Source organism: Trichechus manatus, unplaced genomic scaffold (assembly GCF_000243295.1).
Source record: "Trichechus manatus latirostris isolate Lorelei unplaced genomic scaffold, TriManLat1.0 scaffold00021, whole genome shotgun sequence".
NCBI lineage: Eukaryota > Metazoa > Chordata > Mammalia > Sirenia > Trichechidae > Trichechus > Trichechus manatus.
Window position 1 is genome coordinate 20338549 of NW_004443957.1, and position 27824 is coordinate 20366372.

At 38.1% G+C, this 27824-nt stretch overlaps 1 protein-coding gene and 1 pseudogene across 1 annotated transcript in view; one reads left to right on the top strand and one right to left on the bottom strand.

The window, feature by feature from the left end:
* LAMC1 (laminin subunit gamma 1) overlaps positions 1–27824 on the top strand; it is a 128901-nt gene that overhangs the window by 41921 nt on the left and 59156 nt on the right. The gene's annotated exons all lie outside the window — the stretch shown is intronic.
* Positions 5914–13474, bottom strand: LOC111819922 (homeobox protein NANOG pseudogene; annotated as a pseudogene).

A 27824-nucleotide genomic window follows, 5' to 3' on the forward strand; every position in this document is an offset into this window, starting at 1 on the left:
AAAGAAATATTATGTCTTGAATTCCTATCCCTTGTACCTGTGGATGTGATCTTATTTTGAAAAAGGGATTTTCTTTCATTATGTTAATGAGGTCATACCAGTGTTGGGTGGATCCTAAACCTAATCAATCTGAGTTATAAAAAGACCAGAAGAGACACAAAGACACACACATGGGAAAGACAGACACCATGTGAAGATTGTTTATAGGCCAAGAACACCAAGGAACATCTGGGATTACTGACAAGGAAGGAATCAACAAGGCCAAGAACCTGATTTGGACTTTTAGCCTCTAGCACTCTGAGTAAATAAATTCCTGTTCTTTAAAGCCACCCACTTTGATATTTGTGGTACAGCAGCCTTGATAGTAATAACTGGTTTAGGCAAGAATCATCAATGGATATTAAAACTAGTGGGTAAAAGTTTGATCAGAAACCGTATATTTACATTATCTCAAAGGTTATCCTCACAAAATACTTACTGATTTTAATGAGAAAAGTATTAGCTTTATAGTGGACAGACTCAACAGACTCAGCCTGAACAAAGTGATCAAAATTAACATCACAAGGGACAAATGGGATAAACTAATATCATGTGTTTCCTGATATGGTACACTAAAAAGGATACAATATCACTCTGATATTGCTGCCAAAAATGCGTAACCTGAATCAAGTTGTGAGGAAACATCAGACAAACCCAAAATGAGGGACATTCTGTTAACTAAACTCTTCAAAACTACCAACATCATGAAAGACAAAGAAAGATTGAGATGCTATTCTAATTGAAAGAACCTAGAGACATGACAACGTGTGATCTTGGATAGGATTCTGGATCCAAAAAAAATTTTTTTCCTCTTTTGCTGTAACACTGTTAAGAAAATCAACAAAATCTGAAAAAAAGATAGGTTAGATAACAGTACTGTATCAATATTAACTTCCTGATTTTGATAATATGTTGGGATTATGAAGGAGAATTTCCATTTTTTTTAGGAAATACAAGCTCAAATATATAAGGGTAAAGGGACTTCATATCTGCAACTCACTCTGAAATGATTTGAAAATGTATGTGTATAAGATGGAAAATCATAAGCAAGTGAGGTGAAGTGTATACAGGAATTCTTTATAATTTTTGTACTTTTCTGTAGAAAGTACTTCGTGCTTTTCTGTAAGTCTGAAATGATTTCAAAATAAAAAGTTTTTTAAAAAATAAAAAAAAAAAAAATGACAAAGTTTCCCTCTTCATCAGCAGCATCCCTGTCACATCCTGCATCCCTTCCTCCCCTCCCCCCATGGTATAAAAAAGTACCCGGTTACACTTAATGGTAATTGGAGGCAAGAATAATATTATCTTCAATGGGGAAAGAGTAATTTTTCACCAGTAGTGCTGGGACAACTGGATATCCACATGTAAAAGAATGAATTTGGACCCCTACCTTATACCATATATAAGAAATTAAGTCAAAATGGGTTAAAGACCTAAATGTAAGAGCTCATACTATAACACTTAGAAGAAAACATGTATAAATTTTCATGAGCTTGGATTAGGCAATGTTTTTTTACATATGACACCTGGAGTACAAGCAACCAAAGGAAAAAAATAAAAAAATTGGACTTTATCAAAATTAAAATGTATATACTTCAAAGGACACAATCAAGAAAGCGAAAAGACGCCTCACACAATGGGAGAAAATATTTGCAAATCATGTATCTGATAAGAGTCTAGTATCCAGAATGTATAAAGAACTCCTACAACTCATCGATAAAAAGACAACCCAATTTAAAAATGGACAAAGGATTTGAATGGACATTTCTCCAAAAAAGATATACAGATGGCCAATAAGCACATGAAAAATGTTCAACATCATTAGTCATTAGGGAAATAAAATCGAAAGTGTAATGAGATGCCTGTTCACCCCCATTAGGATGGCTGTGATCAAAATGACTTGTGTTGGTGAGGGTGTAGAGAAATTCTGACTCTCATGCATTACTGTTAGGAATGTAAAATGGTGCAGCTATTTTAGAAACAGTTTCTCATAGAGTTAAACATCGGCTTACCATATAATCCAGTAGTTCTGCTTCTAGGTATATGCCCAAGAGAATTGAAAACATGTTCACACAAAAACCTGTACACAAATGTTCAAAGCAGCATTAGTTATAATAGCCAAAAAATGGAAACACTCAAATGTTCATCAGCAGATACATGGGTAAACAAAATGTGCTATCTCAATACAATGGAATATTTAGTTATAAAAATGAATGATACATGTCACAATGTAGATAAACCTTAAAAACATGCTAAGTGAAAGAAGCCAGACACAAAAGGCCACGTGTTATATGATTCCTTTTATATCAAAAGTCCAGAATAGGCAAATTCATAGGGACAGAAAGTAGATTAGTGGTTGCCAGGGACTCGGGGTGGGGATGTGGGAGAAAGAATGGGGAGTGACTGCTACTGTGTACCCATTTTTTTGGGGGGGATGATAAAAACGTTGTGGAATTAGATAGTGTCTTAGTTATCTAGTGCTGCTATAACAAATACCAAAAGTGGGTGGCTTTAACAAACAAATCTATTTTCTCACCGTCTAGTAGGCTTGAAGTCCAAATTCAGGGCGTCAGCTCCAGGGGAAGACTTTCTCTCTCTGTCGGTTCTGGAGGAAGGTGCTTCTCATCAATCTTCCCCTGGACTAGGAGCTTCTCCGCGCGGGAACCCCGGGTCCAAAGGACGTGCTCTGCTCCCGGCATTGCTTTCTTGGTGGAATGAGGTTCCCAAATCTGTGCTTGCTTCCCTTTCCTTTTATCTCTTGTAAGATAAAAGGTGGTGCAGGCCACACTCTAGGGAAACTTTTACATTGGATCAGGGATGTGACCTTAGTAAGGGTGTTACATATCCTACCTTAATCCTCTTTAACATAAAATTACAATCACAAAATGGAGGACAACCACACAATACTGGGGAATCATGGTCCAGCCAAATTGATACACACATTTTTTGGGGGACATAATTCAATCCATGACAGATAGTGATTAGTGGCATTAGATGCATGGCCTTGTGAGTATACTAAAAACTAAATTATACACTTTAAGTGAGTGAATTTTATGGTATGTGAATTGTATCTCAATTTAAAAAAACTATTCCCAGAGAGCTTTCCCCAGGTATATTATACTTGGCACATTAATCAAAATCTCTTGGATTTTGTACATTTTTTATTATACACTAAATATTGAATTAATTTAGTTACCATGTCCTAGGTACTCTAAGGAATAAAAGAGATGCATCAAAACACAGTTGCCAGACTATATATTCTAGTAATAATGTAACCCATATTTGTGGAAGAATTTGTCATTTGTAGAGAAATTTCACAAGTCTAATCTCATTTTATCATTACTGTAGTCCTGTGAATTAAGTAGGACAGAATTAATTGGTTTCTTATCTGTGTTTTCCAAAGTCTTTTCATACCTTTTACTATGGTACCTTTCCTCACAGCATTATATCTATTGGCATGTCTTTCTTAAAGATATTATTTATCTTCCCTGTCAGCTAGTAGAACTCAATAAATGCTTTGTTAATTCAGTGACTTATCCCTGTTTCCTAGTTGAGGACATCAAGACTCTAAGGGTTTAAGGGACATACTCATTTTCCCACACAGTATCGGACCATATCTGGAGATTGGAGCCCAAGCTATGCTGTGATCTTTCCATTTTTCCTCATTTGTCCAAGTACATTAAAAAAGGTGATTATATGCTATGAGGGAGGCACGACTAGAGGATTTCTGAGGCTTGGAAAGGAAGGCTATGAGTTATGGTCTTGAATGGAAGTAATGAAGTGTACATTCTTTGTCTTGTTCTTGATTTTAAACAAGAGAATACTTTTAACGTTTCCCTGTTGAGTATGACATTTACTGATAGTCAGGTTAAGGAAGTTCCCTTCTCTTACCTGTTTAAGGTGCTTGTGCTTATTAGATAACTGCTACTTTTTTGTCTGTTTTGCTAACTTCGTTCTTCAGGACTGTGGAGCCCTGGTGGCACAGTGATTCAGAGTCACAGCTGCTAACCAAAAGGTTGACTGTTTGATTACCTAAAAAGAGAGATTCCCTTGAAGGGCCATATCTGAAAATACTGTCTGAAAGCCATTTATGGTGACTGAAAATGTTTGAGTGGGAAATAATGAACTCAACATTGTGCTTTTTCTACTTTGGGGATAACTTGTTGAAGGTGTAAAAAAAGAATTTTTTTTTTTAACGGGCCCCTTACTTATATGATTTTTTTTCCTTTTTTTTATTGTTGTAATTAAATGAAGTTTACATTTCAAGTTAGTCTCCCATACAAAATTTTTATACATACATTGTTATGACACCCTAATTGCTCACCCCATTCTGCGACAGCACACTCCTCCTTTCTGCCCCTGATTCCCCATGACCATTCAACCAGCTCCTAACCCTCCCTGCCTTCCCATCTCACCTCTGGACAGAGGCTGCCCCTTTGGTCTCTTGTATCTACTTGACTAAGAGGCACGCTCTTCACGAGTATCACTTTATGTCCCGCAGTCCAGTCTAATCCCTGTCTGAAGAGTTGGCCTTGGAAATTGTTTTAGTTCTGGGCTGATAGAGATTCCAGGGGCCATGCTTTCCGGTGCACCTCCTGTCTCAGTCAGACCATTAAGTCTGGTCTTCTTACTAGAATTTGAGTCCTGCACCCCATCCTTCTACTGCTCCATCAGGGACTCTGTTGTGTTCCCTGTCAGGACATTCATTGGTGTGAAGGTGTAAACATTTTTGGAATTACATATCATGACTTGGTCAGAATTTATAGCATAGACTAAATGTGGATTTCGGGTGGATAGGCTTGAGTTTTAGTACACTTAGGAGTGTCGGACAAGGGTTAAATCTCTGCTTTGTTGCTTAAGGATTGTGTGATCTTGAACTCTTAACCTTTTTAGGTCTTAGTTTCCTTAAACCCCTAAATGAGGTCCTTTCCAAGAATAACTTTCTGTGATTCTGGGAATTAACCTTGTGGTCCTGGAGTATTTGAAATGATATCAGGGTGGTAGGTTGCACTTAAAATTTTTGATACATCAAATTATTAGAAACTCTATCACTTAATGATTAAGCTTTAGGAACAGTAATTTTACCTTGAGGCAAAAGGGAAACTTTAGTAGTAGTCCCATTTTAAAGGGATTTAATAGGGAATGTCCTGGTAGGAAGTTTTTTGTTTTGTTACTTGTTTTTAAAATTTAAGAAATCATAGTTGAACTCTACCTAGTTTATGTATTTTTAATGGATATTGTTATATTTATTTGTACTAATATTTATAAATCAACCAGCCATACTGGTGCTATTATTACCATAATGCAGCAAAATAGAAAACATCTTTCTACAAATACTCAAATAATGAACAAGTAGGGGTTATAGTAAAACAGAGCAGAAGGGTGGAGCAAATCAGTGAAGCTCCTTATGTCTTAACCCTTCCCCTTAAGTTGTTTACTAAGTAAAGCCTCCCAGTCCTATAAAATACAAATAATCCTTCATCACGTCTTTGTACTTTTAGTTCCTATTCTTGAGGCTAGATCCTAAAAATATCCAAGACAGTGTGATACCTAGTTATCTATATAGCCAGAGACATCTTTTATCATGTTGTCCAGAGCAACCAAGGTAATCTATCAGGACACTATTAGTGGAAACCTCTTTGAGTAAATGCCAATCATACCCCTCTCCCCCAATCTATACAATAGGCACAGTGAAAACCAGGATATCAGGGCAGAGATATATAGCTCTAAAACAAGAAGTCCTGCAAGAAAGGAAGTAATATAGTCACTTCCCAGACTGACATCTTCAGGTTGTGTGTTCTTGGAACAATTTAGGAATAAATCTATGGTTTGTGAGGCCTGCAGATCACTGGCAGAATTTTGCTGGAACTGGATCTACAGAACAACTTCTCCACAGTTCTGCAGCTGATCGTTCCAGGCCTGGTTGTTCCAGTATGGTTACTCTAGGCTTGGGTGCACGAAGCCTGGCTGTTCCAGGAATGGTTGTTCCAAGACTGACTTTTCCAGGTCTGGGTGCTCCACATTGGAAGGTTTCCAGAAGGAAGGCGTCACTAGTGATAGGTAGAGTAGAGGTCCAGGTATTCGGTAGGCGCTGAGACCTGAGTCACACCATTGCTGCTATTTGATCATTGATGTTTTTCTGCCATCTCTTACAGTTCATTCTCTAGTTCTAGAATCAGATCTTAACCTGTTTGTAGCTAAGGTTCAGGACTTCTGAACGTACTTTGCATCTGCTGGAGGCTCAGGTATTTCTGTTTCTGAAGTCTGTCTTTGAGTACGCACAGCTGGGTCTGAGACAACATGGTTCTGACCTGTTTCTTGCCCTGGCCCTTAACCTTCCTTCTTCACTGTGCTCTTCTCTACAGAAGCGGGCAGTTTTACTTTCGGACTGGTGGAAGAATCAGGGCTATCCTGAATAAGCAGATCCATGAAGGAAGGAAGAGGAGAGACAGTCTCTGAGTAGAGTGCCTCAACGGATGACATATGCAAGGATGTATAATTTTCTTCAGCCCCCAAAATCGTAGATATTGGTGAGGAGTCCCTAGAATCGCATACTTCAGGCAGGCTTTGGGGGGAAGCTGGATCCACACTCGAGTTGTTCAGCAGAAGAAGGAAAAAAAAAAAAAAAATCAAAGACCTGGACTGTGAGAAAGGCCAAGTCAGACTTAAAGACTTTTTGAGTGGAAAATATGAAAATCATCAGATATAAAGGTGTTAAAAGGTTGGGGTAAAGGGAATTGCCTTAACAGCAACAGGAGAAGACCAGCCCAATCAAACAAAATTTCTAGTTTATGTATTTTAAAATTTATTATGTACTTTCACATTACAAACTGTACTATTCCTACTGTATTGCATATAACAGCAACTTCTGAAGCACTGGGTGAGCGGTTTTAGGCTCATTGCCAGGACTTTAGGTCCTTCTATATACTGGCGTTTTAAGCTTGTCTTTGTTGCCATATTTTCCCAACAGCCTTGTATGTGTCAGACAACAATAAGTATGGTTTTTCATTACAACTGTTGTGCTAAAGCATGTTCAGAGTATGACAGCTGGATAGCTATTCATCAAGATATATAAAACCTAATTATCAAAAAATGTAGTTTAAGGCCGTACTGTGTTTTGGCAGTGGTAGATTCAGGAAAGGTAAAAAGTCAAGTCATGGCCCTTAAGGAGATGGCAGTCCAGTTGGAGGTGTATATTCTTTTATTTATTCTTTTGCTTCAGTGGGATTTGCAGAGGGAGGGGAATGTATGTTGAATACAAAGCCTGGAAGAGATATAGTATAAAAATAAAACTATATAATATAGTATGCTAATTATCACCTATGATGGAAGTATGTACAGGATCATATAAGAGTACAGAAAGGGAGATAGAACTCAGCAGGTGTGTGTGTGTATATATATATGTATGTATGTGTGATGAGGAGTCAGATGTGTCAGGGAAGGCTTCCTTCTAAAGGTGAATGTGTATAATACCTACCCAACTAGATTGAGAGAAATATAATGCATGTAGACAACCCAGACAGCCCTCTGGTAAATCGTAGTTGTGTAGAGGAGAATAGTAGGAGGAACATCAGCTACTCTGAGTTAGAGCAGAGAATGGAGTGCTCCCACTGACACCCTGGACCAGGTCTCATTAGTCAGTTGTGATGCTGCTTCCTGGGGAGGTTAACTTTGTCTTCAGAATGCTTCTCCAGGCAGCAACCACCAGTGGATCATCATTGAACTAGAAGTAGAAAGTGACAGACGGGGGGTGGGGGGGGGACATTCCAAGTAGACAAAATAGCATGGGCAAAGGCACTGAGCCCAAAAATAGTGTCTCAGCTGAGTAATTTTAATAGTTTGGGATGGCACAGTGCCCAGCACCTGATAGACTCTTCATAAATAATTACCCAAAGAATGATCGAATGAATAGATAGACGAGCGTGCGGGATTGTACGGTGTGTGTCGGATTAGGTAAGAACTATTTCGACTTGGTCGTGAAAATCTTTTATACCATATGTTGAGTAGCTTTTCTTCTGTGTCTCTCTCTCTTTCTTTTTCCCACAGTGCTTTAAGAAATTCTTTCAAGATTCTGAACAGGGGAATGAAATAACCAGCTTTGTATTTTCTAAAACTTGGGTCATTTTATTGCCTAATAAATCATCTGTCCATAGCCCTTTTTTTTATGAGGCATATACCCAGTCATAAAGTTCAATCTGTTATTCATTAGTTACATTCATAGCAAATTGTCTAATCTCTGAACCTATTTCCTCACCTGTATATGAGGTAGTTAGATTTGAGGACCCTTCTGCTCCTTCTACCTTAGAACATCTTCCACCATAGAAAGGGACAGGGACTGGTGCATCTGCTGGAGGTGCAGCACTAACAAGCCCCTTCTGTGGGGTTCTGTTGTTCTGGCTCTTTAAGTGTCATTCTGACCTGTCATAGAGGTCGGATGCCTGGGGTGCTCTGTGGATGCCCAGATGTTTCTGGGATGCTTCCTGCTCTGTGGGTGATGGCGACTTCTATGTTTTCTTCCTTTGTGATCTGGGTCATGATCTCATGGGGATGTCACCATTTGTATTTATTTGGTCCCTTTGATCTCTGGGATGGTGAGGTGGAAAGTTCCTATCAGACTTTTACAACTGTAATTAATGCTGTATGTATTTGGTAATTAGGAAAACCGTACTCTCCGGAGGTGGTTAGAGGAAAAAGGATGTATTGATGATATTATTTTATTTGGTCTTAAGAAGATAAGATTTTAATTTAGGGATTTTTGTCTTACTTGAATTCCCTGGAGTGTTTCTCAAATCAGGAGTCTCTGGGTGACACAAACAGTTAAGTGCTTCGCTACAAACTGAAAGGTTGGTGTTCAAATCCACCCAGAGGCTCCTTGGAAGAAAATCCTGGCATTCTGCTTCTGAAGGCTCACAGCCATTGAAAACCCTATGCACAGTTCTACTGTGAAACGTGGGGTCGCCATTAAGTCAAAGTGACTTGATGGCAACTGGTTTAGTTTTTTTTTTTTTTCCCCCATCAGAATCTTAATTGAGAGTTCTTAGTTACCTCACAATAATGCTACTCTTGGCAGATTTCTTCTGTTAATATGTAAAGAATTGCCGGACAGGTGGTAAGTGTAATTGAGCAGTGGGTAGGGGTGAGTTGAAGAGAAATCCTACAGAGGATGGCTGATTGGATGATAAAAATGTGGGATTGTGTGCTGATGTATTCCCCGCGGTGGTCTGCAAGTTTGTGTGGGAGACATTTGTTCTCATTTCCTGTTTCATCATAGCCTGCCACCTGCTGTGTCGCTATACAAAGTAACAGTACTTTTAAAGATTGCTGTTTAGGAAATCAAGTTTTATAAGTCAGGAAGCCATGTTTTTTTTTTGGCCCACGAAAGGCTGGTCCAGGAAATGTCTCTCAAGCCTCTAAATTTGAAAGTTGGTGTGTGTGTGTGTATTGTCAAGTGAGGGAACTGGTGATTGATGCAGGAAGGGAGATAATGAGTGACTTGGCATTGAGTGTTGTATAGATGTTTTGTCTACACGTGGGTGGAGGAAAACACTTTACACTGTGCTCTGTAGCTATTACCCCTGTGGGGTTTCTGACTTGAAAATTGAAATTGTATCCAGATACAGCTACAATTTGAAATAATAATAAGGATAGTATCCCCTGTATTTGTTTTCACCTGGACACTAGGAAGATGTAGCCTACAACCTTGGCAGTTGCTGTTTGAGGTACATGTGTAGATTGTATTTGGAGCAGAAGCTTATTCATCCTCGGGGACTTTTATGCTTTTTAAAAGATTTAAAAAAATACCTCTTGAGAGTTAAAGGGACTTTAGAGCTAAGAACAAATAATAGCACACAGGTAAAGTTTGACTTCCTAAACTCTTTTAAGTCTGCTATTTGGGGGCACCGTTTGTGATAACGTGACCATGGTGAGTTTTGAGTGTAGATGAAATCTTGTTACAACACATTCCAAAGACTGTGAGGCTTAGGGACATTTAATTCAAGTGGTCCTTGAAAGGTCGGAAGACAGCTCTTGCAATCTTTTGGACTCCAGAGATCCTGGCTGACTGTTGTGTATATCTCTGCTCCTGTTTAGGTCCTGAGTTAACTGCTAAGAATTTCCTGGTTCCACTGGGTTTTCAAACACTGTATTCCTTCTGCATGAGGCTTTGGTGGTTCAGTGGTGGAATTCTCACCTTCCATGCAGGAGACCTGGGTTCAGTTCCTGGCCAGTACACCTCATGCGTAGATACCATTTGTCTGTCAGTGGAGGCTTGAGTGTTGCTGTGATGCTGAACAGATTTCAGTGGAGCTTCCAGACTAAGACAGACTAGGAAGACAGGCCTGGCGGTCTACTTCGGAAAATGAGCCAGTGAAAACCCTATGAATCACAGAAGTCTGATCTGTAACTGATCACAAAGATGGAGCAGGACCAGGCAGCATTTAGTTCCATTATGTATGGGGTTGCCTAGAATCAGGGCCAACTTAGAGGCAGCTAACAACAGCATTCCTTTTTCAGAGACCCGCCTTGGTGGGTAGGGTCATTTCCAGAGAAGCTGGGAATGGTGTGAGAATTTTGCCACATTACTGTTAAAACTGAGAGCTATGAGAGAACGTACTGAGGTGTGGGGAATGAATGTCTTTTGGGTAGTGCAGGTTAGAAGGCAGAGTCAGCCAGATGTCATTGTAGCATTATTGCAAGGAGTTTTCTTTAAGTAGCATTAAAACTGAAGTTTTGCTTTTTAAATTCACCTGTGATCTTCAGTGTCCTTCCTCTTTATGTATTCTCAATTTGCTATTGTCGGAAGTACACTTCCTTAAGTCAAACTTTATGAATCGAATATATATGATAATTTTTTTTAAAAAGTAGTGTTAGGCAGTCAGTGTCAAACCCAAAACACTACTTGTATAGCTTAATGTAGAAAATGTTCTTTGAGCATGTGATGAGGGGACATAAAGGCGATAAACCCCATTTTATATGAATCAGGTATCTACGAGTCAGTCCTCAACTTTTGCATGAGTTGGATATGCTCTCAGTGTTAAACTGTGATTTGCTTTGTAGAATTTTTTTTCCATAAAAATTACTAAATGTAAGTCAGCTTCCAAAATCTATTTAATCTATAGCATATATATAGTATTAACAGTGCTGAAGTGTCACTACATTTATATATAAAACACAGTGGATACTAGGAGTAAGCTCACTACTAGCTCATATCTTTGATAACACTTTATATTGATGGATCTTTTAATTTTTACCGATCAGGTGGGTGTAAAATGGTATCTCACTATAGGTTTTTAATTTTTTTTTATTTCACTTGTTAAAAGGCTGAGTATCTTTTAGGTGGTTTACTGGCTATAAATGTTTTCTCTAATCGTTATACTTTTGACTTCTTTTTCTTACGTTATTGTGCTGGCTAGGGTCTAAATTATAATATCAAAGAGTGAGGCATCTTTGTTTCACATGTCTTTGTTTCACAAGGGAATTTACCTTGCCATTGAGTATGTTTTTGTTAAAGGTTTGTTGTTGTTTTGTCTTGTTACTTTTTGGTCAGTACCGTTTATCAGATTAAAGAAGTTCTCTTCTTTTTTTAGTGTGTTGGAATTTTTATCATGAAAGAATATTGAATTTAATCAAATTATTGTTCTTTGCCTTAATTACATAGATGTGTTTTAAAAATTGTTGAACCAACCTAGCATTCCTGGAATAAGTCCAACTTAGATGTAATGCATTATTTTTAATTTTTAGAAATATTTAAAAATTATTAATAATTTTTAACATTACTGGAAATGACTTCTGCCTTTGGCAATGTTCAACTAGGTTACTAAGAACAGTCATTATGAGAAGACAAAAACCATCTGTCTTAGTCGTCTAGTGCTGCTATAACAGAAATACCCCAAGTGGATGGCTTTAACAAAGAGAAATTTATTCTCTCACAGTACAGTAGGCTGCAAGTCCAAATTCAGGGCATCAGCTCCAGGAGAAGGCTTTCTCTCTCTGTCGGCTCCGGAGGAAGGTCCTTGTGATACATCAGTCTTCCCTTGGTCTGGGAGCATCTTAACGCAGGAACATCAGGTCCAAAGGACGCACTCTGCTTCTGGCACTGTTGTCTTGGTCGTGTGAGGTTCCTGTGTGTCTCTGCTTGCTTCTCTCTTTTATGTCTCAAAAGAGATTGGCTTAAGACAGTATCTAATCTTGCATGCCTCATCAGTATAACTGCTGCTAATCCATCTTATTACATCATAGTGATTGCGTTTACGACACATAAGGAAATCACATCAGATCGCAGAATGGTATACAAACATACAATACTGGGAATCATGACCCAGCCAAGTTGACAGATATTTTGGTGGGACATAATTCAATCCATAACACCATCTCAAAGAACTAAAATAATAGGAATTTCTAGGTAAAATCCTAGGAAAAGGCAGGAACCACATAGGTAAACCTGGAGCTATTAACAGTAACTGCAAACCAAAGGTTTTGGTGGTCTCAGAGTCAAAATTCAGGGCCTTTCAAAGGTAGGGAGTCTGGTAACTTTCCCAAACCTTTCAGTTGAGACCCTAAATGGCTTTTGTCTTCTAGATAAGGGCAAGCATAAGTACAAGTAGTCCTTGACTTACAATGGGATTCTGTTCTGACAACTCCTGTCATAAGTCAGTTCTAGCATAAGTTGAATTCCTTTTTTTTTTTTAAGTTTTCATTATTATTGCCTTTTATTATCAGTATCTTTATAATTCTGATCTTTGAACGTCTGGAATTGAATATCTGAGAATGATGACATTAGCAAATTACGTGCTGCAACATTGTAGTACATATTACTAATGATAAAATGTATTAAAAAAAATAAAAGCCAGATGATCATAAGCGCGATTCATTGTAACTCAGGTACATCAGAAGTCGAGGATTACCTGTACACTCTCCTGCAAATAGACTTGGAGCCAGCTTTGCATCACCTGGGTAATCCAGGGGCCCTCAGGCCTGAACCTAGATTAAGGTGGAGCCAGTCTGATGTCACTCCCAGGTGTCTGTCATAACAACTGAACATTCTTTCTGGAAGAAGATACTGGGCCTTAAATTATTCATATATATGTATATGTGTTTTTTGCATGTAATGTCCAGCACATAGCCAAATATAACCAGGCATGTAAGAAAACAAGATACAGTGAGAGAAAACCAGCAAAATAATAGACAAACAGGCACACAGATTTCCCATATTAAAATTATTAGTCGTAGTTTATAAAATATTTCTGTTTAGAATTCTCAAATTAAAAAAAAAAAGACAAATTTGAAGATTTCATCAGGGCACTGGAAACTATGAAAACAATGACAGAAACAACCACATAATTCTACAACTAAAAAATTACATCGCTGGATTGAATTTCCAGGACTTTTCCATCTTGTATTCACAAGTAGTAATTGGCCTGTGATTTTCCTTACTCATCCTGCCCTTAACTGATGTTGTATCAGAGTTATACTAGCTTCAAAAAATGAGCTGGAAAGTATTCTTTACTTTTCTATTCTTGGAAGAATTGTAAAGAGATTTAATTGGAATTAAGTATGAATCTATTTGAGTTAGATACAAAGTAACATTAGTCATGTGTATGTTTTATAGACTTGCAAGCTGTACATACAGTATTTTTTATAAAGAAAAGTGATGAATTTAATTTTACTTCTTATGCTCTTATACACCTAAACTCTACTCAATTTAGGAAAGTTTGAGTATTCAGTCTAAAAATTACATTTGCAAATGTAAAACAGATGCTGTCTGTATAAAAAGTACATTATAAAAGTGCACCATACAGTGTGTGGTTCTCCCTTGGATCATTAACAGAAAACAAAAACAGTAAGACGACTTACCCAAAAACCAAACCCATTGCCGTCGAGTCGATTCTGACTCATAGAGACCCTATAGGACAGAGTAGAACTGCCCCGCAGGGTTTCCAAGGCTGTAATCTTTACAGAAGCAGACTGCCACATCTTTCTTCAGTGGAACTGCTGGTAGGTTTGAACCATCGACCTTTCGATTAGCAGCCAAGCATTCCCCCATTCTTTATAAGGTCCTGATCTAAAGCTGGAACTGCCAGATTGTGAAAGACTTCAGTCTATAGAGACCTGGAGAAGACAGGATGTTTTCTGTATGAACATAATTGTACAATAATACTGAGCCTGAGTTGCATGTTTTATAAAAGAGGAGGAGGCTAAGTGCTTATTTAAGGAAGAGCTGGATGTAGAACACCTTTTACCTCTACTCCATTACAGAGGATTTTGACGCTTTATGAGTTAGAAAAAGCTTTTCATTCTTGCCTGTTAACTTTATACTTTTAATCCACACAATCTTATTAGAATCTGCAAGAAAAAAATTAGGAAATTCTCTATTCAGTGCTGCAAGAATGAAAGATGAAACTTTACCTAAATATCATAGTAACTGAAACCTCTTCCATTCATCTACCTTCGGTGGACAGATCCGCTTTTATTTCATTTAGTTTTAAAAAGAAAACTTGTTTCTCCTGAAATTCAAGCACAACTTCTATCCCTCTTAAGTCTAAAAAAATTGTACTGAAACCAGGTTTGTCCACTGCTTATATTTTTGTCTAACAGAAAATATTTTCCAGAATAAGTACATTGGAGCAAGAATGTAAGGATGTTGAAGTTAGGAAGGGAACTCTCAGATTATCTCAGAGTCCTGTGTGATTCATAATCATGAGTTCCAAGTGACTGTCTGGCCCTATAGTTTACAGACTTTTATAATTAAGCACACTAGTAGTAAAATATTTCTTGGCTCACATCTGTAATATATGTATATTGATTTTCTTATAAATAATACACATATGTGCTATACTAATATGTATGTTATAAGCACAGAAAATAGAAATTTTAGAAGCATGAACAAAACTAAATCTAAATAGAGTTTCTAATATTTTCTTCCTGCACATCCCAATAAATCATTTTGTGTACTCATTTTGGATATTAGTGATCTGGCCTTCTCACCCCCTACCCCCACTTTCCCCAGAGATAGGGAATTTACAATTTCCAGAGGTAATGCATTTCAGGTATGATGCTAATTTGTGTAGAACAGTGATTGGAGTGAATAGCTACAAGAATTTAGTGGAGAAGAACTTTCTTAAATCCTGGGAGTGTTTTTAAAACTTACTTCCTTTAAGACAGTTCCTCAAATTCTGGGTGCCTGAAATGTTTTGGTTTGTGACTTTCAGCTGCCTCCTATGTGGAAAGGAAGAGCAAGAGATAGAACAGGAACAGTTTCTCAATCTATTGGCGCACTGGGACATCTGAAATCAGTGGATTCGACATTGTGTTGTCTGGCCAATTTCTATAAATGTTTCTGCAGCAGTCATAAGCAATATATCACAAAACCACATTCTGTCATTTTACCAGACCTTATAGCTATGACTTAAGGGAGAACTTTAATTTCTTTCCTTAGCAATTCCTTTTCAACAGTGAAGCTATAAATATGCCGCTACAGTGGTAAAGAAGGACGAAAATGAAGAATCCATTCACCCTTTGAAAGGCTGTGTGCTTTCCCAGCTTTTTTGTGGGTGATAGGCACACTTCATATTAAGGCCTTCAGTGCGCTTTCATTTGCCCTTGTCCCTGAGTAGAGAAGAAGGATATTTTGACTAACCTTTGCCATTTTTTTTTTTAAATTAGCGTTAAGTAACAAATGAATACTGTCATGGAATTTTTTGATGAGAATTACACAACATTAGGGAAAATGCCTTTGCTTCACTGTTTTCCATCACTCTGTTCATTTGTTTGGGTACAGTGTTGGTTCAGCGGTAAAATTCTTAACTTCCAGACAGAGACTCGGGTTCAGTTCCTGACCAGTGCACCTCGGCACAGCCACCACCCATCAGTGGAGACTTGCATGTTGCTATGATGGTTTCTGCGGATCTTCTAGACTAAAACAGACTAGGAAGAAGGGCCTGGCAATCTACTACTGAAAATCAGCCAGTGAAAACCCTATGGATCACAGTGGTCCGATCTCATTGTACATAGGGTCACCGTGAGTGGGGGGGGACAGCTCAACGGCAGCTGACAACAACATTCGTTTATCATTTTTTGCCATCATTGTCCATCAATTAAGGGAAGGGGTGGAGATAAATGTGTGGATTCTTACCCAAGTTGCTATGTGGGGTAGACTAGGCAGGAAGGTTAACCTGTCTCTTCCCTTGTCCAGTGATGGTGGGATATCAGTCTTCACATATCAGCATATCCTACTTTAGGACCCATTGTAGACCTTTAGGAAGAGAGAGTATGCCCTGACCATACTTCATCTAATACCACATTAGAGCAGTATAAAGCAGCTTGCTACTTTTTTTTTCTTGCTTATCTGCCATCTCAGTTGATAATTCATCATGTGACTGTACTCACTAATTAATATTGTAGGTTTGACCTCCAGTTATTAAAGCTTTAATAACATTTTTGCCAAAAATCACTTGGTATTTGAAACATTTGTACACATGCGAAAAATTTAAAAATTCTTGTTTTCTTAGAGACCCATTATGCCCCCTCTGTTATCTGCTGCCTTACCCTAAATATTTGTTGTCGTTGTTAGCTGCTATCGACTTGGTCCTGACTCATGACGACCCATGCACAATGGGAACAGACCATTGTGACCTGTAGGGTTTATGGATATAGGTCTCCAGGCCTTTCTTCCTAGTCTGTCTGTGTCTGGAAGCTCTGCTGAGATGAGTTCAGCATCAGAGCAAGATGCAGCCCTTCACTAATGGACAGGTGGTGGCTGCAGATGAGATACATCAGCCGGGAATTGAACCCAGGTCTCCTACATGGAAGGCGAGAATTCTATCACTGAATCACCACTGCAGCTCCTCTAAGTATTTAAACACAGAAAAATATTTAAACTTTATGCCCAGCTATTTAAAGAAAGTTCTGTTGATTTCTGTTGTTATCCACCCAGTGGCTGGTGCTTTCACTACAGTCTCTTGAAGTAACTGGAAAGGCCAAGATGGTGCTTCAGGAGTTCATTTTGGTAACTGGTGTAATTAAGAGGTATGTTGGAGAGCAGCGTGGATTGCTTTTGTCTTTAATTTAGAGAGAAGAAAAGAAAGGACTTTAAAAAAGAAAAACATTCTCAAGCCTAAATTGCCCCTCTATTTCTCTTTTTTTTTTTTTTTTTTGAGAAAAGAACAGCCACTTGCTGCAAGTCTTGGGGAAGTGGGAATTCCTTTGAAGTACCTGGGGGAATATTTCTATATAGCATTTTCTTTTTACATTGTGATTGCAGAGCAAATCCTGTTGAGTAGTTTTGAACAAGGGAGACAATGGTAGCGGACAATGCTGACTATCTGCAAGAATGTCTTTGCTGGGACCTTCTCTGTTCTGCCAAGTTTATTCCCAGTACTCTGCTGCTTTTGGCTAGCTCTTACGAGTTTTCTCCCTTATCTGTTAAGAGTTTACTTGTTTGGGGCCATAAAATTCTGTCTTAGATTTCAACTTTGTCATGATATTTTTATTAACCTTTAAAAGTTGTGTTTTGCTTTTTGTTTGTGTGTGTGTGTTTTAGTGTAACTTTTCCTTGGTATCTTAGATACATATTTAAAATTATGAAAGGAATTGGTTCAGAAAGATTATTCATAATAAGAACATTATCATATTTGTTAATCTTGACTGGTTATGGATCCTTTGAATTTCTGTACCTGGAAATAAGATGTTAACTGGGAAGATGCGTATCACATTGGAATGTTAATTACTTTTTAAAATGCACTTAAGGGAAAAAGCCTAGTTAATGAGATAGGACCCCTAAATCCCAAAATTTGGATTTAAGGTGAGAAAATTAAACCTATAATAGGTGAAGTAATTTAAACTCACTCTTACGTTGTGGTTTAAAGGCAACATTTGTGAGATTAAGTGGATCATGACATGTAATTAATGTAAGAAATTGTAATAACAGAAGCTTTTCATTACAAGAAATAATGAAAAACAAGAAATGAAGAATAAGAATTTTTATCTGTATTTTACTCTCTGGGAGAGAGAGAGTGGTCTAATTCTAGATAACTAGTCTGATATTTTTGGAGAGAACTGTCTCTAGAGTAGGGAAGGGCAGTTTGCCATAATTTTATAGAACGCTTGCCTAAGAGTGTTCAGCTCCCATTTACTGCAATTCTCTGCTTACTGAGTAACTTTCTGATCTATAATTTGGTCTTGGTTAAGAGCTTGGCTGCTAACCAAAAGGTTGGCAATTTGAACGCACCAGCCACTCCTTGGAAACCTTATAGGGCAGTTCTACTCTGTCCTGTAGGGTCAGAGGCTAAGGGCTGTATGAGGACTTGCCCCATGCAAATATCTGTTCCCATTGTTTTGTCAAAAATAGCTTTCATGAAAAATTAATATGTGATTGTTAATGGTGTATAAATCTGTTTGGTTGAGTTTGGTTAGCACAAGTTGGTTTCCTAGAGCCTAGTCAGCACTTGATGGACTGATAAAACTGAATTTGAAAAGCTGGAGATCAGGTGATTTTGCTTGAAGTAACTAACTAATGTTATCAGTCTTTTCAATAGTTTCCACGGAATTCTGCTGAATAGAAACAAATGTTTTTATCACCATGATCGCCTTACAATGATAGGACACTTTATAAGTAATGACAGTGTCATGAAAATGTAACAAACAAACAAAAAACTGTACTGGCTGTTTTTCCCACGGGTTAGATTTAAGATACCGAGATATAGTTTCTAGACTGTATCCATCATCTTTGATTTTCTCTTTCCAGAAGAGTGAACAGTGATTAAATATACATGAGCAAAACTTGAAATTGTGCATACTTGTTTTAGCTGCAGCTCATGAAGGAACAGAGATGGGATGGGATGGGAGAGTACAAAAAGCTCAGCCCCTTCTTTCCCCACCCCCACTACTTTGCTGTGGCCCTCCCTCAGAAAGCTAAGGCTCTCCCTTATCTCCTCTGAGACTGCAGCCTTGCAGCTTAGGACCACTGATTAGACCCTCCAACTGCACCTTGTGGTCAGTGGGTTAAGTCAGACCTTGTGGGGATCAGAGGTTTGTTTCTTCCTGGTTTTTTTTTTTTTTTTTTCAGATTCCCCAGTTGGTATGTTAAATCTCAACCATTATAGTTTGATGATAGTGTTTTTAATACTAAGTTAAATAGAGAATTTTGTGCAGTAAGATTGTGAGTAGGATTTTATTTTTATTTTTCTTAGTCTTTTTTTTTTTTCCCCACATAATCCTTAGCTATGCTTATTTGGACTTAAAAGTTGGCGTTAGGACAACTTTTTGGCCGTACTAAGGTTCTCAGGTTTTAATACTTTTGAATGAAAACTGCCTTTGAAGGCTATCACAAAGTTCATTTTGCTTTTGAAACAAGTCTTTTAAATGAAATTTAATAATGCTTTTTAATCTTAAAGAGATTGGCGTGCTAAATGTGTTTTTGATGACTTCTTTGTAGAATACCATTTTGGCAAGGGATTGTGGAATTTGAAGGTTCAGGGTAAAAAGAGTTAACTATAGTATGTGGCAGGTAGGCGTGTGCGCGGGTGCAGGCGCGCACCTAAGAAAGGAGAGTTGAAGGGCAAGGACTTGCCAACAGTTTCTCTTCTCCGCATTACTACAGCTAATCCAGAAACTTTTACATTTTGAAATCACCGTTGGAAGTGGAATCACATTGTTAAATTGATTATAGCACTGATGCTCTTTCATTGTATTAGTGTTGGTGATGAAATATATGTAACATTTTAGGCATGTGACTGGGCCTCTAAAAATGGCTTAATTAGGATCAGTGCCAGCCATATGGCCACCATATCATAGTGAAGTGAGAACTGTAACTTCAGACATCCCTTCTCAAGGTCAGAGTTCTCCCACCTTGAGCCGTGATGTGGAGGTTATCATCATTGCCCTGTTGTGATACGGCGGAGCAAGAGCTCTCTGGCCTTACATAACAGCTCGTTCTAAGTGGGTTAGATGCTTATTTTCCTGCCCTGTGTGCTGCTCACTCTTCCAGCATTTTTGGCCTTCATAATGACTTGTGCAGATGGGGAGACTTGGAGGAAGCAAAGATGAATAACTTTTTGAATTGACACAAGGCAACTAAAGAAGGGAAAAAGTTTTTTTTTTGTTTCACATTTTTCTGTTGCCAACGAAGGTACATTCCCTACTAGTCTGTTCCATTCTCTAGTGCCTTTAAACTTTATTTTCCTTTTGTAAAGTGGGAATAAAATGGGAGAACGGCATGGAAGATTCTCAAGGAGGGTGTCTACCCAACTGGGTATGGCTACTCTGGAAACAGTAAGAACCATATGTGGAGTGGTGGTTGCCTCTCACCCACACGCAAGCTGACTTGTGCTACTGTCTTCTGGGATGGGAACGCTGGTATGGGTATGGGTATGGGTCAGCTATATATTGGCTAGTTCTCATACTGAATCCTCTTTGGACTACCATCTTGTTTCTTTTGGGTCGTAACATGAAATTTACAACATAAGTATATATAAAAGATAACCCCAGATATTCGGCTATTTCCCATCTGCCCTTTTAGAAAAATTTTAAAAAGGGTTTTGCTGACTTTAATTATAAAAATTTTAGGGATGTAGGTGAAATAATCAGATGTCTGTTTAAAATATTTATTAATTTATATATTTAAAATTATGTGTATGAAAATCAGGATTTTTTTCCAAATTCTTTACCCACATTTTTGTCATCTATGATTACAAAAGGCACTTTTTAGTCAGTTTTCCAGAGCACATTATCTTCATGTTGAAAAACATCATCTGTGATACAGTGCTTTTCAAGTTTGCTGCCACTAGAAATTTTATCTTAAACCACATATACTGATTCACATAACATTAGGATTTTTTTAAAATCATTTCTCCTATTACTTTATATTTGGGGTTGTCACAATATAATGACTTATTTGCCTGTCTTTTAAAGTATTCTTTAAAAGACTTGTTGCTTACAAAATCCAGCACCTTTAATGTTGAAGGAATACATCCCAAGAATAATTAAACAAATCTGGGCTAATTTCTTTCCTTCTTTAAAAATAACAACAACAACAACAAAAAACTTCTATTAGGCATCCTTTATAAGCTTCCTGAAAAAACTGAAGGAAAATGTCAAGCCTCAAGTTGCAATATTGAAGGATTCTATGGGCAAAATATTGAATGACACAAGAAGCATTAAAAGAAGAAGGAAAGAATACACTAAGTCACTGTACCAAAAAGAACTGGTCTATATTCAACCATTTCGGGAGGTAGCATATGATAGACAACCGATGATATTGAAGGAAGAAGTCCAAACTGCCCTGAAGGCATTGGCGAAAAACAAGGCTCCAGGGATTGACACGGTAGCAATTGAGATGTTTCAACAAACGGATGCAACACTGGAAACACTCACTCATCTATGCCAAGAAATTTGGAAGACCGCTACCTGGCCGACTGACTAGAAGAGGTATATGTTTGTGCCCATTTCCAAGAAAGGTGATCCAACTGAATGCAGAAATTCTCAAACAATATCATCAATATCACACACAAGTAAAATTTTGCTGAATATTTATTCAAAAATGGTTGCAGCAGTACATCAACAGGGAACTGTCAGACATTCAGGCTGGATTCAGAAGAGGATGTGGAATGAGGGATATCATTGCTAGTGTCAGACAGATCCTGGATGAAAGCAGAGAATACCAGAAAGATTTTTACCTGTGTTTTATTGATTATGCAAAGACATTCAGCTGTGTGGATCAGAACAAATTATGGACAACATTGTGAAGAATGAGAATTCCAGAACACTTAATTGTGCTTATGAGGAACCTGTATATAGACCAAGAGGCAGTCGTTTGAACGGAACAAGGGGATACTGTGTGGTGTAAAATCAGAAAAGGTGTGCATCAGGATTGTATCCTTTTACCATACTTATTGAATGGGTATGCTGAGCAGACAAGCCAAGAAGCTGGACCATATGAGGAACACGGCATCAGGACCGGAGGAAGACTCATTAACAACCTGCGATATGCAGATGACACAACCTTGCTGGCTGAAAGTGAAGAGGACTTGAAGCACTAATTGATAAAGATAAAAGACTACAGCCTTCAGTATGGATTACGCCTCAACATAAAGCAAACAAAAATTCTCACAACTGGACCAGTAAGCAACATCATGATAAATGGAGAAAAGATTGAAGTTGTCAAGGATTTCATTTTACGTGAATTCGCAATCAATGCTCATGGAAGCAGCAGTCAGGAAATCAAATGATGTATTGCATTGGGCAAATCTGCTGCAAAGGACCTCTTTAAAGTGTTCAAAAGCAAAGATATCACTTTGAGGACTAAAGTGTGCCTGACGCAAGCCATGGTGTTTTCAATTGCCTCATATTCATGTGAAAGCTGAACAATGAATAAGGAAGACCAAAGAAGAATTGATGCATCTAAATTATGGTATTTGTGGAGAATATTGAATATACCATGGACTGCCAGAAGAACAAACAAGTCTGTCTTGGAAAGAAGTACAGCCAGAATGCTCCTTAGAAGTGAGGATGATTAGACTTCATTTCACATACTTTGGACATGTTATCAGGAGGGATGAGTCTCTGGAGAAGGCCATCATGCTTGGTAAAGTGACAGATCAGCAAAAAAGAGAAAGACCCGTAATGAGATGGATTGACACAGTGGCTGCAACGATGGGTCAAACATAGCAATGATTGTGAGCATTTCATTCTGTTATACGTGGGTCACTATGAGTCGACCTGATGGCACTAATAGCCACAGCATAAGCTTCCCAAACTTGTATTATTTGAAGTCATTTTAAGCTAATTTGATATCCCCATGGTAATTTGTGATCTGAAATGAAATACATAATCGGGAAACTTTGTAAGAATTTAGGGGAGAAATACTTTCTTTATATTCTGGCATATATGGTGTTTTAGAACTAGTACCAGTCCTTATTTGTATGTGTATTCGTGTAAGTTTTCTGTGGATTCCTTACAATGCTGCTTTTTTAAAAAAATTTTTTTTAATTCTGGCATTAAGAGTGACAATGCCAGGCATTTTACTCAATGTGAATATTCTTAAAATTCATATACTAGGATGCCAGAAGCATCGAAAGAAAATGCAGTGGGGAGGGTGCATATAATTTTGGTGTACTGTGTTAAAACCACCCACTCCTATTTTGTCAGCTTTCAGAGGAAGAAATACAAATTTGTATAGATCTTTTTAAAAGTTTATTAAATCATCCGTTTGGGATCAGTCTGCCCTTTTTGTCCCTTCCCAAACACTCAGCACATCCTGCTCTAGTTGCACTCCAGTTGTGGTTCCTTTAGACTGAACTTTTTGTGGGCACAGAACAAATTCATCCTTGTATATTCCATTACTCTAGGCATTCAATAAATGCTTGAAAATTAAATTACAAAATAAGTGCCACTCCAGAAGTTTATAAATACGCTTTATAAATTCTAAAGAGAGATATTTGGTGATAATTCGTTTGGTTTACCCGCATACTATCAAATGCTCTCGTTTTCTATCACTTAGTCTTTTTTTCCCCTTCTCATACGCCTTCCATTTTTTATATAGATAGTGTATTTCTTTTTAGGTTCTTGCTGGACCTTTAAGAGCTTGGAGTGTTTAACTCTTAGCACACATTTGTGTCCACTTAGCTTGGCCATTTAGGGGAGCCCTAAGAAGAGTTGGGAACAGCATTAAGTATAAGCATTAAGTAGTCCATAAAACATGGAATGCCTGTATCTGTTTTAAAATACATCAACAGGGTTGTTTTATGCTAAATGACACAACTATTTTATATAGTGGACTTGAAATTATATTTCTGTAGAATGAAGGAAAGAAGACAACTCTGGAGAAGGCTCCTGTGATGATTTAGCAGGGTGGAATCACCTTGCAGTAATGTGTTACATGGCTGCCTTGCGGTTCTAATCCGCCTACATGCCTAAATCAATGGGGTCTTTGTTCTAAGCTGTTGTGGAAGAATGCATGAGCTGACAGAATGGTGGGAGTTCATCTTAGTTCCACTGTTTTGTAGATTGGGTTAATTTTCAAAGGGATCCAGACATTCATTTTTGCAAGTGATAGAAGCAAGAGCAGAAAATCCATTCTTTCTTGCTACTGAAGAACGTACTCTAGAACGTGTCATTTGTCACTCGTGGCTAGATATGGATAGGGATATTTGATTATCTGGAGCCTGGAGATAGGACTGCTTCATCTTTTATAGACATAGAAACTAAGAGTTACCTTTTTCTGATCCAAAGACGGAAGATACTGTTTGAGAACCCTGTGTTCAGTCAGTCATTAGAAAGTCTTTAACCTGTAACGTGGAACCTTAGCTTCTGTTATCCTTTACAAATTATTCAACACATGCTCACCTGTTAGCTGGGCATATAGGAATTGACCAAGCATAGAATATTGGCAGAAGAATTGTAGAGGTCAGAAAAGTTATGTAGGTCTTTATAGAATTGAACTGACTTGGAAACCAGCTCATGTTTCCTGTTTGTGATATCATTTGTCTTGATGAAATCAGGACCTATGGCATTTTAGCATTCCTCTAGAATGTACTATAAGAAAGGAAAGTATTGAAAAGATCTGATGAATGAGGTATTCTAAGAAATGTCCTTGACAGGTTTGATTGTAGAATCGAGCTTTTTGGAACTGGACATATACATTAAAGTTCACCTGTCTAAACTCATTATTTTGCACATGAGAAAATAGACCAGATTCGTAGGGGGTGGGCAGCAGAGTTGAGGTACTTGTCCCTGGGGACAAGTCCAGGGGGGCACCAGATGAGGTGTGGAATGACATTCCGAGGTGCCACAAATATGAAAGGCGCCTGACTGAGGCAGCCGGACAAGATTTGGGGAAGGCGTGGGAAGGGAGGGGAAGGTGTAGGAAGTTGTTTCTGCTGCTGTCAATGTCTGTTCGCCTTGAGTTTGGGCGGGGGCGCATTTTAGAGATTGCCCGTGGGCATTCGTTAACCCATTCTGAAGTAGATGAATGGTTGCTCTTTACTCCCTAGTATAGTACTTCTCTCACTTTGAATTTTAATTATGTATGTCTTTCACCTGTCAGGCTGAATTCCTTTACATCAGGGACTGAGTCTTATTTCATCCTTGTATCTTTAGTGTCCAACCTACTGCCTGGCACACAGTAAGTTCTGCATTTATTTGCAAACTGAATGAATTAGGGAATCAATGAACCAAACAACAAATTAGACTCATCTGAGTTTACTCTTCTTCTTCTCCTGTAGGGTTGCTGGTGCTTTTACAAGTCAAACACCCTCTCTCTATAAAAGGCAACAACAGCAACTACCTCAAAAGTAGAGATAGCAGAGGACAAGACAGAGTCCTGGCCCTTAAAAGCTTATAGTCTCGTGTGTGTGTGTGTGTGTGTGTGTGTGTGTGTGTGTGTGTGTGAGTGTGAGTGTGTGTGTGTGTGAGTGTGTGTGTGTGTGTGTGTGAGTGTGTGAGTGTGTGTGTGTGTGTCTATGAGAGAGAGAAAGAGAAAGAACAAGCCAGAGAGAGAGACAGACATGAACAAAATGAAAAAATAGGATAATTCCAGGTACTGATAAATACCATGAAAAAGTACCCTGAACATAAGACATGGAGAATTGAGTTTCCCAATAAATATCCAAATGTCTTCTCTTCAGCAGAAATCTAGCCCCAAGCACTGGGCACCTGCCCATCTACCCCACTGAGAGGCATTCCTTGCCACTACCGTGAAGGCTTATCAAATGCTTATGTTTGAAGGAGTTCTAGTAATGCAGAACTGCTAAAAAGAGCTTCTTTAGAAGGATAAGTTCATGCAGAGTTGGGGCCTTCTGGCCCTCTTAGGGATGCCCGGCTGATGAATGGAATTTTTGCCCTTTAGCTTTAGGAAAAGGATTTTTTCTTTGATTTTGTTACACAAAACAAGTTGTTGTTTTTATTTTTAAAAATATTATCCTGTTTTAAAAATAATTGGAGGAAGGTCTTGAAAGGCATCATCTTAAGCTTTATGTCAATACCCAGAAACCATTATTTCTTTGTATAATTCTAACCTGTTGTATGTGGCAGACAAGTCAGTCTACAGTAAACAGGTATTGATTGAGCACCCATTTTGTGGCAAGGACAGTGCACTAAGGATTGTAGAATAGTATTTTTCAAATTTTGAGTTACAACTCTCTAATATGATAAAATCAGTTTAGTGAGTCGTGACCAGCATTTCTAAGAAATGAATGGAAAATAGGATATTGGATTACACCATAAATAGTATTGGATTGTTTTAGCAAACGTTAATTTTAATTGTGTGTGTGTGTGTGTGTGTGTGTGTGTGTGTGTGTGTTCATGGTTGCATTGTAAAGTGTCTTTTTTACTGTGGGTTGTGATCAGAAAAGCTTGAAAATCATTATTATAGAGGATCCAAAAAGTCTGTCAGTTTGTCTTACTGTGGTAGCTTGTGTGTTGCTGTGATGCTGGAAGCTATGTCACCAGTGTTTCACATACCAGCGGGGTCACCCATGGTGGACAGATTTCAGCAGAGCTTTCAGACTAAGATAGACTAGGAAGAAAGGCCTGGCGATCTACTTAGGAAAATTAGCCAATGAAAACCCTATGGATCACAATAGAACATTGTCTGATATAGTGCTAGAAGATGGGCCCCCTAGGTTGGAAGGCACTCAAAATACACAGTAGCTGCAAAAATGGCCTTGAACATACCAACAGTCTGGAAGATTGTGGAGGTTCAGGCAGCGTTTCATTCTGTTGTACATGGGGTCGCCATGAGTTGGAGCCAGCTCGATGGTAACTAACAACAACAACAGAAAGTATAGATAGAGATCTTGCTTTTGAATAAGTTAAATTCTTGTTGAAAGAAACCTCCACAAAGTAGTAAATGCTTAAGTATTGAATTATATGGTTTGGATTTTAAGCACTATGTGTTTAGAAAAGTAAGATGATATAAGTTGAAAGTGTCATGGAGACAGTGGTATTTGAGCTAAACTTGGGAAAAGATAAAGATTTGGAAGGAATGAAGGCTAGAGTATGGCTTAGAGGTGAGAAATGATATGTGGATAATAAAGATGGCAAGACTGGAGCAGAGATTTCAGTTTACATTGAGGAGTTTTAGAATATGGTTTGGAGACCAAAATGAAGCACAATTGTTCAGACTTATGAATGCCTTGCAGTAACATAGCTGAGGAGTTTGCATTGGGTCAGGTAGCTGGAGAAGATTCTTAAGCTGGGAAGTGATATGATGTAGGGTGAGCATGTAGAATATTTTCCATTTCCATCCTAACTCCCTTTTAGTCACGGAGCTCCTAAGAGAATTTCTTCTAGGTGGATGTTGGATACCAAGTCTCTGGCATCAGATCAAAGAGAGCTAGAAGGGACTTTGGCTGTTCTCCAGAATGTAAATAAAAAGGTAGAACAAGTCCCATTGTGGAAGCATGTGAAATACTCCCATGGATGAGAACTGCAGCTCTGCCTGTTTGAAATATGGCTAAGGATGGATTTGAAGAACATTTCTTCTGATATCACTACTAAATGTTTGTGTTCAATGTAGAGGGAAAAGCTGATAAGAAGGGCCCATGTTTCTGAAGTACTGGGAATCTGACCAACTTACCTGAAATATGTTATATAAATAGATGATCTTCTCTTTGCCCTCATTACCCTCTCGCTGAGTCTGGTGTATGCATACTATATACAGCAATTTGGGGAGTGATCACAAAAAGTTTCTCCCTGTTGGAAAGGGGCATTTAATATTTACCTGTCAAATTCTTTACTACTTTCCAATTAAAGAGAAATTTAAAACAAAGAAATTTCTAAAATGATAATATACA